This window comes from Acomys minous (genome assembly GCF_964271855.1).
Source record: "Acomys minous genome assembly, chromosome: 14".
Lineage (NCBI taxonomy): Eukaryota > Metazoa > Chordata > Mammalia > Rodentia > Muridae > Acomys > Acomys minous.
This window is the reverse complement of record NC_140496.1, coordinates 51,864,157-51,876,389: the sequence shown is the minus strand read 5'-3', so window position 1 is coordinate 51,876,389 and position 12,233 is coordinate 51,864,157. Positions and strand designations below refer to the sequence as shown.

The 12,233-nt window shown below is 44.9% G+C and overlaps 1 long non-coding RNA gene across 1 annotated transcript; it reads left to right on the top strand.

Moving 5' to 3' along the window:
* Positions 1-1,223: 1,223 nt before the first annotated feature.
* Positions 1,224-11,732, top strand: LOC311582952. Its single transcript, XR_014774322.1, has 5 exons — positions 1,224-1,405; positions 5,609-5,724; positions 7,240-7,341; positions 7,658-7,752; positions 11,372-11,732. It is a non-coding gene; the product is annotated as an uncharacterized lncRNA (long non-coding RNA).
* Positions 11,733-12,233: the final 501 nt, after the last annotated feature.

Here is a 12,233-nt window from a genome sequence, read left to right as displayed (position 1 = left end):
TAGTGTGGGCTCTCAGCCAGTGGGCCATCTTTCTGTTCTGCCTCATCTTTTTTTTTTTTTCTATTCAGTTTTGTTCTCAAACTCTCGTTCCTTAACTACTGTCTATCTCCCTTCCATCTTCTGTTCTATTTTCCTGTTCTCAACACAGATTACTTCTACACTTAAAAATAGTCAGTGCCACTCTCCCAGCCAGCCAGTCTTATGATCTACTGGGAAGTGGTTCTGCCCAGTGTCACTGAAGCAGATTTACGTCACAAACAACACCAGGGCAGTAATTATGCCCACCTCCCCTTGCCTTCTTGTCTTTCACTTAATCTCTTTCCCTTCTACCTAACCAATGCTAGTTACTATTTCATTAATTAATGAAATAATGTTTGCATGTATGCCTGCATGTCAGAAGAGGCACCAGACCTCGTTATAGATGGTTGTGAGCCACCATGTGGTTGCTGGGAATTGAACTCAGGACCTTTGGAAGAGCAGCCAGTGCTCTTAACCTCTGAGCCATCTCTCCAGCCCCTAGTTACTATTTCTTCACCTTTCTCTTTTCCACAGCAGGCCTCTTGCTTCTGATCTTTTCTCCCACCTTCCACAAGAATCTATAGTCTCATCATTTTATTTCCCTAGCCTTTCCCAAATCGCTTTAGGCTTTTGGCCAGCACACTAGAATGTAGTTAGGCCACCTAACAATTTACTGGCACCCTATGTTTCCTTTATAACCTCTTTCCACGTATCTTACCATTACTGTGTGGTACCGTAGGAACATGGCATCTTCAGACCTCCTTCCTTTCAGCCCACACGATGTCATTTTTCAGATTTCAAGATCATTTGGCAACCCTTTAGTAAGGTTCAGGACCACACACAGAGGGGAGGTTGCGAGAGTGTGTGTGTGTGTGTGTGTGTGTGTGTGTGTGTGTGTGTGTGTGTGTGTGCGCGCGTGCATGCTCGCGCGGCGCGCGTATAGTTAATGTTACAACTAAGACCACAGCCTGTTTGTTTTTTTCCATTTGTGTAGTGAAGAATAAAACCAACCTTTACTCCCAGCCACGTAAAGCAGCTGAATTTTCACTGTTCCACACAACAATTCATTGACAATTGAGCCAGAAAGGGTCAAGGAAGAACGTGAGCGTACAAGATGGTTGTGGGAGCGCTGTGGTAGTTCCGCGGGGTCATGGGAAATGTAGTACGATTGTCTGTAGACTCGCAGCGCCCAGGTGAGGGCGTGTGAGAGCACTTGCCTAGTTCTCTGGCCTGCAGGGGGCAAGGCTGGCGGTTGAGAAAGCTGCTAGGAGGTGAAAACTCTCTTGTGTTGAGGCAGAAGTGTAAAGCCTGTTTTTGGCGGGGACAGAGGGTCGCACACCTTGGCTTTATGTGGTCAGCTCCTATCTTGCCTGCTGTCCCGGCCATCGTGAGTAGACCCTGGCCGCGCAGGGTGCAGTCTATGGGTCGCAGTGATTTGGGACGTTGTAAGCCCTGGTAGGGTCTAGTGTCCTTATGTTTGGCTTGGGATGGGTGCCTGGGGCTTTTTGTGTCAGCTGCCTTCTTTGGGGTTGGAGATAGGCAGTTGCTGCTAAGGTTTTCCAGCCAGCGTCAGTCCTGTGAAATATAGGCATGCTAGTGACAGTTCATTCACACTTCTTACACTCTTTTGATCAATCCTTCTGCTTCTGGGGTGGGATGGGGTCTGCCTGTGGTTTGGGTCGATTTCACTGAACATTTGCTGCCAGCTGTCTGCCAGGTGCCCAAGACTGTGTCCTCAAGTAGATGAGGGTCTTCTTTCTGAATATAGCATATGCAGACAATTGGGATACACAGTTGGTGCTACGGAAATCGTTGAAGATAGCTGCCAAATTTGGAATTCTGGAGAAGAGAAATTTAGGAGCGAAAATGGTAAATTCTACTTAGACTTACTAAAAAAAAAGTAAAAATAAATTAATAAAAAATTAATGAGTGTGTAAGTGCTAAGTGCTTAGTGCTACCCAGTGAGTAATTAAGACAAAAAAAATATCACTACTTCATGCAGTTAACATTCTACTCAGTTATAGGAGAACAGAATAAACAAGTCTAAACAAAAACATAGGAAAGAAAGAACATGTGATTCAGAAAGTTAGAAAAGGATACAATATATAATGGGTAAATTCTTTTTCTAATGGCTTAAACGTTTTTCCTTTTAAATAGATAATGTAATTTGAATAGCTTCTAAAACCAAAAGCCCGGAAGGATTGTCATTCCTCACCCATCTATTTCCCTTTCCTGGAGCTAACTCATGGATGAGAAAAAGGAATAGAAAGGAAAGGACATGGCTGCCCCTAGGTATGGTGGAGGAGAAAGTTTACTGTAGATAAAAGGGAGAGCACAGCCAGAGACAGAGAAAGGACCATCTAGGGAGAGTCCAGAGTGGTCATGTCCTGGAACCACGTGGGGGAGGGGCAGCGGAAGGAAGCCGGGCCAGGGAGCCAGGGGAAGAAGCCAGGAGGCCAAAGAGACAAATAGGGCTGGCGACTAAAATGTCTGGATTATACAGGGAAGAGCCTGGGGCGGGGGTGGGGGTGGGAAGGCAGCCCAGCCGTTCAGGGTTGAGGGTGGGTGGGTTATGCCAGCCATACCCTATGACAGATAGGGACTGAGGGATGCTGGGAGAACCTGGTCAGGTCCACTTTGATCTGTTAAAAAAAGATATCTCAACCATTTGTCCCGGGTTTGAAACTTAACACTGATTTCTCAAATTAAAAAAAAAAAAAAAGGTCAAACATTGTTTGATAGGAACTTAGGTTCTTTCTAGTTTTTGGTAATAAGTTATCCACAAATGTAAGAATATTCACTCTATCTGTGTTGCTTTATCCGATCTTTGTTTTCCTTTCCTTCTTTCCTTCTTTCTTTTTTGGTTTTTCAAGACAGGGTTTTTCTGTGTAGCCTTGGCTGTCCTGGACTCGCCTTGTAGTCTAGGCTGGCCTTGAACTCACAGAAATCTGCCTGCCTCCACCTCCTAAGTGCTGGGATAAAGGTGTGTGCAACCATGCCTGGCTTCTTTCTTTTCTTTTAAAGATTATTTTTATTTTATGAATGTGGGTGTATTGTCTGCATGTATGTTTGTGCACCACCTGTATATCTGGTGCTCAAGGAGGCAAGATGAAGGAGTCAGATCTCCTGGAACTGGAGTTATGGATGGTTTAAGCTACCATGTGGGTGCTAGGACTTGAACCCAGGTCTTCTGGAAGAGCAGCCAGTGCTCCTAACCTCTGAGCCATCGCTTTAGCCACAGCTCTCTGTTTTTCTTTAATTCAAGGATGGATGCAGTACAATTCCCACTTGAGGTACTATCCAACAAGATGTATTGGGGTTAGCTTGCTACTAGCCTTTATACCTCCATACTCTCTGCAGAGAATATGCTCAGACTTGGTGATAATTGAGCTACTGTCATGGCTAGAATCATAATAATCTTTAGCCCTTCCTCTCTCCTTGTTTCCTTTCTTTCTGTGCCTCCAGTGGAAATCAGGTCTGCATTTCTGCTTGCCACAACTTGATTATTGTAGGTCTTCTCATTACTCACTATCTTACAGTGCTTTCTGACCAACCTGCCCTACTGACTGTACCTCCTATCATGTGCTCTGTGTGCTAGGAAACTGAACTAAACACCATTTTTCTTTTACCCTTAAATTAGACTAGTAATTAGAGTTTTGATTGTGCTCCCGTTGTTTTGAAATATAATTTCATTTAACTAAGTTATTTCATTTGTTCTTTGAAGTGTGCAACATTGGATTAACGGGTATTAATAAAAAAATGAGCATAAACTGGGCATGTGGGTGCACACCTGTAATGCAGCGCTTGGGAGGTGGAAGGCAGGAACCTCAGAAGTTGAAGGTCATCCCCAGCCTCATAGCAAGTTGGAGGCTAGCCTGGAATACATGGAACTCTGCCTCAAAACAGAACAACAAAACAGTTAATCCCCTATTAGCCTATACTTCACCACAGTTGCTGGACACTTCTGTTTTTCCTTTACTCTTTATTACCTCACTGCATACCTTCTTTTAAAATGAATTTATGGTGTTCTGCTCCCTCTAGTTTGTGCTTTTGTCTCTAGTTATGCCACAAGCCCATTAGCATTTAATTATATGAAGTTACATCATATTCTTTCACTGTTTAGTGTGTGTTTGTTTTACTTAGCTAACTTAAAATCTTGCACAAAGCCATGCTATGTGCTATAGCATATGCTCAGGGCACTGAGGTCACAATAGGTCACATGCTCAGTCACTTAACATTCATTTATTTCTTCTATAAGTTTCCTGAGCATGTACTATATGCTGGCATTCTGTAGAGGGATTTTAATCATCATGGCTACTCTGGCTGGAATACATACACACTCTTAGCACATACCTTTAATGCCAGACAATGAATATAAAGTTAGTTTGTAGAGGAAAGCACCCATGTTTGGAAGTGATGTATAATTGAGAGGCAGACCAAGTGATGAATCAGAGAAAGATTTGACAGAATGAATCAGGATAGGATATGCCCAACTCTCACCAGAAGAGACGGGAAAATGAGGACTTGGGGTGGGGGGTGGGGAGAGAGAGCAGTTTTACTGGGAGAGTTTTTGTTGTTGTTGTTGTTATGGTTTGTTTTTTGAGACAGGGTTTCTCTGTGTGGCCTTGGTTGCCCTGGAACTTGTTCTGTAGACCAAGCTGGACTCAAACTCAAGCTTCTTCTGCCTCCCAAATGCTGGGGTTATAGGCTTTCCCTACCATTGCCAGGCTTACTGGGAGAGCTTTACAGAGACAGGTTGACAAGATAACAAGCTAGATAAGGCTGAAGACAGAATGAGCCAGAAAACGAGATGGAGCCAGAAGATTAGAACAGATTGCTGGAGTTAGTTTGAGGCTAGTCGGAACAATTCAGTCAGAGGCTGAGAGAGAAGCCAGATTGAATCAGTCAGCTTGGAGTAGAGTTTGAGCCAGAACAGCTGAGTTGAACCAGCCAGCCAAAGTTCAGCAAGATCTAGAAAGTATGAGCTTATTCTGCAGTAAGTCTCAGAGGCTGAAAACATTCTATGCCCAGATTTGACTGTGCGGAGGCTGGAAGCTTCTAGGACTAGACCTAGGTTAGCAGGTAGAGGCAATAAGCCTTCACAACAACAATTGCTTCTGTCAAATAGAAGTTACTTCTACACCTTTTTCTACCAGAGTTTACATCTCAGTGGAGGACTTAAGCTAACAGGTGAATCATTGTGAATTGTGCTAAGTTCGGAAGTATGTCTATATTTTTAATTTGTTTTCACTTTTCTAGGTTGTTGAAAGGGAAACTAAAGGTATTAAGTATCACAGAAAAATTTACAAACTATAGAATATATGAGTAGCATTGTAATTGTTCCTTTGGGAGTTTTTTTTTTTTAAAGATTTGTTTATTTATTTATTATGTATACAATGTCTTGCCTGCATGTGTGCCTGCCCACCATTAGAGGGCACCAGATCTTATTATAGATGGTTGTGAGCCACCCTGTGGTTGGTGGGAATTGAACTCAGGACCTCTGGAAGAGCAGCCAGTGCTCTTAACCTCCAAGCCATCTCTCCAGCCCCGTTCCTTTGGGAGTTTTAAAATTTATACTTTTTCTTTACAGTATCACTATGAACATCAACCATAAAGGTGACTTGAAACTCAATAAAATGGAGAAGTTTTTAAGGAGAGAGAGGAGAGCTAGGCCTGCCTGTGTCACTGAACCATGAAGGCACTCGGGTGAGCCAGGAGAGTTGTGTCACTTGACTATGCTCTATCAATCTGTTGATGTGTTATGGTAATACTTTAAAGAATAGCTCAAAGATGTCATAGTTCAGTGATACATTACATCCATATTAAACATACATGTGATGACTACTGTTTCCTTTCCACTTGTGTGCTAGCCAAGTCTGCAGCTTGAATTCCTTATGTTGTTATGTGTTGAACTAGAGTGTGTTGCAGGTATATATTAATAACAACATTTTGCAGATTTTTTTCAGTTGATAAATCAGACTTAACATTCATTATTATGTTTAACCCTCTGAGTTACAAGACTAACATCTTGAGAAGTTAATATCCCTTACTAATTTTGTTATGGGTTTAGGGTTGCTCACAGATTCACCATGACCATAAATTCATTTTAATAGGAGGAGACTTTTTATTTAATACTGACACCCAGACTGACTGGGGCCAGGTTTGCCTGAGAACACTCCCAAGATGCAACCCCTGGTCATATCAGCCCAAGGCTTATAAAGTCAAAACCCATGAGATTACATTTATCTGTCTATGTGTATGCAGGATCTAACATATATTTTAATATATATATTCTTCACTCATTGAGCAGAGTAAGCTAACTTGATTAAAAAAAGCTGAGACAGAGGGGAGGACATTCTAGTGGGACTCTAGATGAGAGAATCATGGGAGAATGGCAAAGTAGAAGGATCCAGAGGGTCCTAGAAGCCTACAAGTAGAACATTATGATAGGCAGATTTGGGCACAGGGGTCCCGCTCAAACTAATGCACCAGCCAAGGATAATACAGGCAGTAAACCTTAAATCCCTACCCAGATCTAGACAATGGACAGAACACTCTCCACAGTAGAGTGGAGAGTGGGATATTACTTTCTCACATACTCTGGTGCCTCACCTTTGACCATGTCCCCTGGAGGGGGAGACCTGGTGGCACTCAGAGGAAGGACAGCAGGTTACCAAGAAGAGACTTGATACCCTATGAGCATATACAGGGGGAGGTAATCCCCCTCAGGAACAGTCATAGGGGAGGGGAATAAGGGGAAAATGGGAGGGAGGGAAGAATTGGAGGATACAAGGGATGGGATAACCATTGAGATGTAACAAGAATAAATTAATAAAGGAGAAAAAAAAAAGAAAAAAAAAGAAAAAAATAAAATAAAAAAAGCAGAAATAGCAGTTAGTCTTATGACCTGTTATCTTGCAAGAACAGCAGATATTAGAGGATCAATCAATTTAAAGATAGACTTCATCATCTGAGGAAAAAGGGAGGTGGGCTGCTCAAGTACAGCCTGTACAAGCCAGGGCTTACACGTTAGAGGCTTTTATTACTTTTTTTTTTTTTAATCTCTCAAGCATAGTTAGTCTAAACTTTAAAGATAGTGTTAACCATCCTGATATAAACTAGCAAGCTGTTGAAAGTAGGTGTTCTATTTAACCCAATATAATCTTTCTTCTTCCTCTTCCTCCTCCTCCTCTTTTTTTTTTTTTTTTTTTTTTTTTTGAGACAGGGCCTCACTATGTAGCCTGCTGCCCTGGAACAAGACCAGAGTGGCCTTGAATTCACAGAGATCCTTCCTCTGCCTCCCAAGTGATGACGGAATTAAAGGTATGTGCCACTATGCCTGACTTTTCTTTTCTTACCTTTCCAATGTTACAAGTTATTTTGGTTTTATAAAATATTTTTCACCATTCCTTATTAACAAAGCCTTTTCACTATTGGCCTTATTTAAACGAGATGATACAAGCTACCGTGAGGTTTCCTGGGCTTTAAACTGCAACTCAATTTAACTTTCCACTGCTCTCCTTACTTAGATATGAGAATTACTTTTGACCTTGGCTTCATTTCTAAACTGTGCATATATGGCATACACAAGACTCCTGGATCTTCAGGAGTAAAAATAGTTGTCTTTTTGTTTACTAAGGAAGTGACTAAAGGTCTCGGCAGCCCCTGGTCTCTGGAGACACCAAGGCATGATTGGATAGTTGGAACTCAGCCACACTTTCTCTTGGAAAGGAGGTTTGTTTGATCGCTGTTTAGTTTTAAAACTTTTTATTGATTCTTTGTGAATTTCACATCATGCATCATAATCCTACTCATCACTCAGTTCCTTCATATCTGCCCTCTGCCCTTGCAACTTCCTCCCCAAATTAACAACAACAACAGCAGCAGCAGTAGCAGCAACAAACTATAAAAATGTCTTGCCATGGAAGCTGTAGTGTGTCACAGTGTGTCCCAAAGTACACCCTTTGTCTACATGTCTTTGCCTGCAAATGTTCATTGCAATGAGTCATTGGTCTGGTTCGAGGCCTCTGGGTCTGCTACGCTGTCAATACTGGATCCTCACCAGACTACTTTTGGATGTCCTGTTGTTGCCCTGTGTCATAGAGATCATGCAGCTCTGGATCTGCAGAACTGGCCCCTTCATGCACTCCAGCAGTTCATTGATGGAATAGATGTTGGGATGAGTCAACACAAAGGCCTGGATCTGGGTCTGGGTGGTGGCTGGTCAGCCTGCCAGCTCTGCCACCACCAGGGCGAGCTCTCCAGCCCTGCTCCAGCTAGGGCATACAATGCCACAGCTGGCAAGGGGGCAAGGCCAGCTCTCCTGCTCTCATGCCCTTAAGCCTGTATGCCCATGCCTCCAGGGCCAGCTCTATTGTGCTCCCCAGACAAAATGCACAACCCACTCTCCTGAGTGCTGAAGCTGGCAGGTGCGGGGCCAGATCTCCACTCTCATGACCCCGGGATGAGCTTTCCCACCTGCTGCAGGTGGTGTGAAGGCAAGGAAGAGGAAGGCATCTCTCCCTTGCCCATGCCACCACCGGGCAGACAAGTGGCAGGATCAGCTCTCCTGTGCTCATGCCCTTGGGATCGGCTTATTCATGCTCCAGCCACCCCGGCCAGCTCTACTGTGGACCAAGGCATGTTGCAGGGCCCACTCTCCTGAATGTTGCAGTCAGTGACCAGTGGGGCCGGGTGGCAGCTCAGACCAGGGACATCTGCATGGCCTTTGGTGGTGATATGAGGCATAGACATCAACCTGGCCCCTGCTGTTGCATGGCCATGGATCCAGACATGGCCCTCAGTGGCAGCACAGGCTGGGGATTCACTATGGCTGCAGATGGCAGAGAAGGCCACTCAGATCAGTGTGACCCTCTGTCATGGCAGCATGGTCTGCAGATATCAATATAGCTTCAGGTGGCAGCACAGATCATGGATATCCTCGCCACAGACCCAGACTGTAGTAGGAACACAGACCCAGACGCGGCCTTCAGTGGCAGCACAGGCTGCAACTTGACCATGGCCACAGGTGGGAGTATAGGCCACCCATATCCACATGGCTCTTGGAGGCCGCATGACCCATGGATTGCAACATGGTTTTAGGCCTTGGCATAGATCACAGACATCTATTTACCTGGTGTTAGTTGGTTACATGGGCCACGAAAATCTACCTGGCCACAAGCTGCATCAGCACCACTGACCCACACATGGCTCTCAGCAGCATCACAGACCATGGTGGTCCACCCTGATGAGCTCACTGGTCAATGACCTGCTCCTCTGGCTACCTCAACCCTCTCTCATACATGTCATGGCCATCCCATCCCCAGTTTCGCCTCTCTCTACAGCCAAGCACTGTTCCACTCTTCCACCTCTCCATCACAAGTTCCTTCATCATTGTGGTGACCACTCCCACCCCCCCATGTGCTGGCTTTCACATTCTAAACGCATGTTAAATAAATAGAATCTAGCCTGTGTTACAGAAACTTATATGGCCTGTAAACTTGTGAGATACTTTTCAGAACATTTTCAACACCTGGTATACATGCAACCTTTTCTTAGTTAGTGTTTCATTGCTGTGAAAAGACACCATAGCCAAGGCACTTGTTATAAAGGAAAACATTTAACTGGGGCTGGATTATATTTTGAGAGGTTTAGTCCATTGTCATCATGGGAGGAAGCATAGCAGCATATGGGCAGCCAGGAGGAGACTGGAATTCCACACTGGGTGGAGCTTGACCTTTTAACACCTCAAAGCCCACCTCCACAGTGACACACTTCCTCCAAGGCCACACCTACTCTAACAAGGCCACACCTCCTAATAGTGCCACTCCCTATGGTCAAGCATTCAAACACAGGAATGTATGGGGGCCATACCTAGTCAAACTTATTAGATGTAATAAGTTAGATCAGTGAGATGCCTCAGTAGATAAAGGTACCTGCTACTCAGACCTAACAACTTGAGTTGGATCCATGGACCCTACAATGTGGAAAGAAATAACTCCAGAGAGTTAACCTTCACACGCATACCTGTTTCTACACAAGTGTCATCTGTACTTCAGTCTATGTAGCCAAAGATGACATTAAATATTTTTTTTCTAAAACAGGGTTACTCTGTGTAGACTTGGCTACCTTAGACTCACTTTGTAGACCAGGCTAGCCTTGAACTCACAGAGAGTGGCCTTCCTCAGCCTCCCCAGTGACAGGATTACAGGTGTCAGCCATCAGGCCCAACGAGACCTCAGACTTCTTGATCCTTTTGTTTTCTTTTCCTGAGTGCAGGGATTACAGCCCACCATGCTTACTACATAGCCTGTCTGACCTATGGAGGCTAGGCTGCCCTCCACTCACAGAGATGCTCTACCCTGCCCCTCCCCCTGCCCTTGGTCCCCAAGTCTCTGTCCTCTGCTCGGACATCTGCCTCTTCCACTCACTCTGCTTCTACATATTCCCACTTCCTCTACCATCTGACGCTGCCTCTACACTTCAGCCTTGTGCCCTCTGCCAGTGGTCTAAGCCCCTAACTCTGCCCCCTGTGTTCTCCCCCTGCATTCTCCTCCTGCACTCTCCCCCTGCACTCTCCCCCTGCATTCTCCCCCTGCACTCTCCCCCTGCACTCTCCCCCTGCACTCTCCCCCTGCATTCTCCCCCTGCACTCTCCCCCTGCATTCTCCCCCTGCATTCTCCCCCTGCATTCTCCCCCTGCACTCTCCCCCTGCATTCTCCCTTTGCACTCTGCGCTGCCTCAGCGCTTGGATTAAGTCCTGTGCTCTTCAGGCCCATGTTTCCTTGAGTCTCCTGACGTCACAGCCGTGCTGAGCTACATCTTGTATAGTTTCTTGTCTCTTCTGTATGTGACAGCCTGGTTCTCCAGAGTTTAAATAAGGCCATGGGTTGCTGTTGCCTCCTTGCCTCCACCTGCAATAACCACAGAGCTCTGTGTCTTCTCCTAACACCAGAGTTGCCTGCACTCCCCTAGACAGAGCTCAGCCCCTTCAATAAACCCCAGGGCCTTCTCAGCTGGTGGTGCTCACCTGTAATCCCAACACTCAGGATGTGGAGACAGGAGGATCAGAAGGCCAAGGTCGCCCTTGGCTACATCATGAGTTCCAGGCCAGTGTGAGCTGTGTGAGACCCTGTCTCACAAAAGAAAAAGAAAGAGAAAAAAAAAGAAAAAAGAAAAGAAAACCCATGATAGCCTTGGGTTTCCTTGACCTCTTTGATGTCTTGAGTTTTACAGATATCTTCCACTGTGGCCTCTCAGCTATGATGAACTGAGTCTTCAAACCAAGACCAAAATAACTGCTTCTTCCTAAGTCGTTTTCTCATTTGTGTCCGTTACTGTTCTCCTCACTAGGGCAAAATACTCAACAGAAGCATCTTAAAGGAGGAAGGATTTCCCTTGGCTCATGGCTTCAGAGGGTTCAGTGAGGAAGGCAGAGCAGTGCTAGCTCCATCTGTCAGGGCGGAAGCAAGCAGCACAGCTTCTTCACATGACACAGATAAGGAGCAAATAATACAGGCCAGATCCAGAAGCCAGCATGACCTCAAAGACCTACCCCCTGCCACCTGCTGCCACACCTCGCATCCCAAAACTCCACGACCTCCCAAAAACAACACTAGCAATGAGGATACAAGTATTCACACACATGAACCTTGTAGAGTCCAACTTTAACAACATCCACCATCATCAATACTGAGGACAAGGGCTTTCTGGATTCTCTGTGGTAAGTTAGCTTTTCCTAAGTATTGCCAAAATTCTTGAGAGAGCAACTTAAAGGAGAGAAAATATTTATCTCATGTCCTGGTTTCATTTCTGTTGTTATAATAAACTACCCTGGCTAAAACAATTTTAAGGAAGAAAGGGCTTATTTGGCTTGCAATTCCAGGTTACTGTCCATAATCTCAAGGAAGTCAAGGCCAGCACTTGAAGCAGCTGCTCACAGACATAGTCAATAGCAGAGAAGAAATGAGTATGTGCAAGCTTCCTGGTGCTCAACGCCCTCCCTGTATTCATACTGTCTAGGGTCGCTGGCCTAGGAAATGGTGCTGCCTGCAATGGGCCCGGTCTTTCTATATCAATTACTGTTTGTAACCAAGACAACCCCCCCACAACATGCTTATAGGGCAAGCTGATGTAGAAAATACCTTTGCTTGTATTTAATATCTGTATTTGCTTTTATTTTTATTTTTATCACTTACAGTTTGTGTCTCAATCC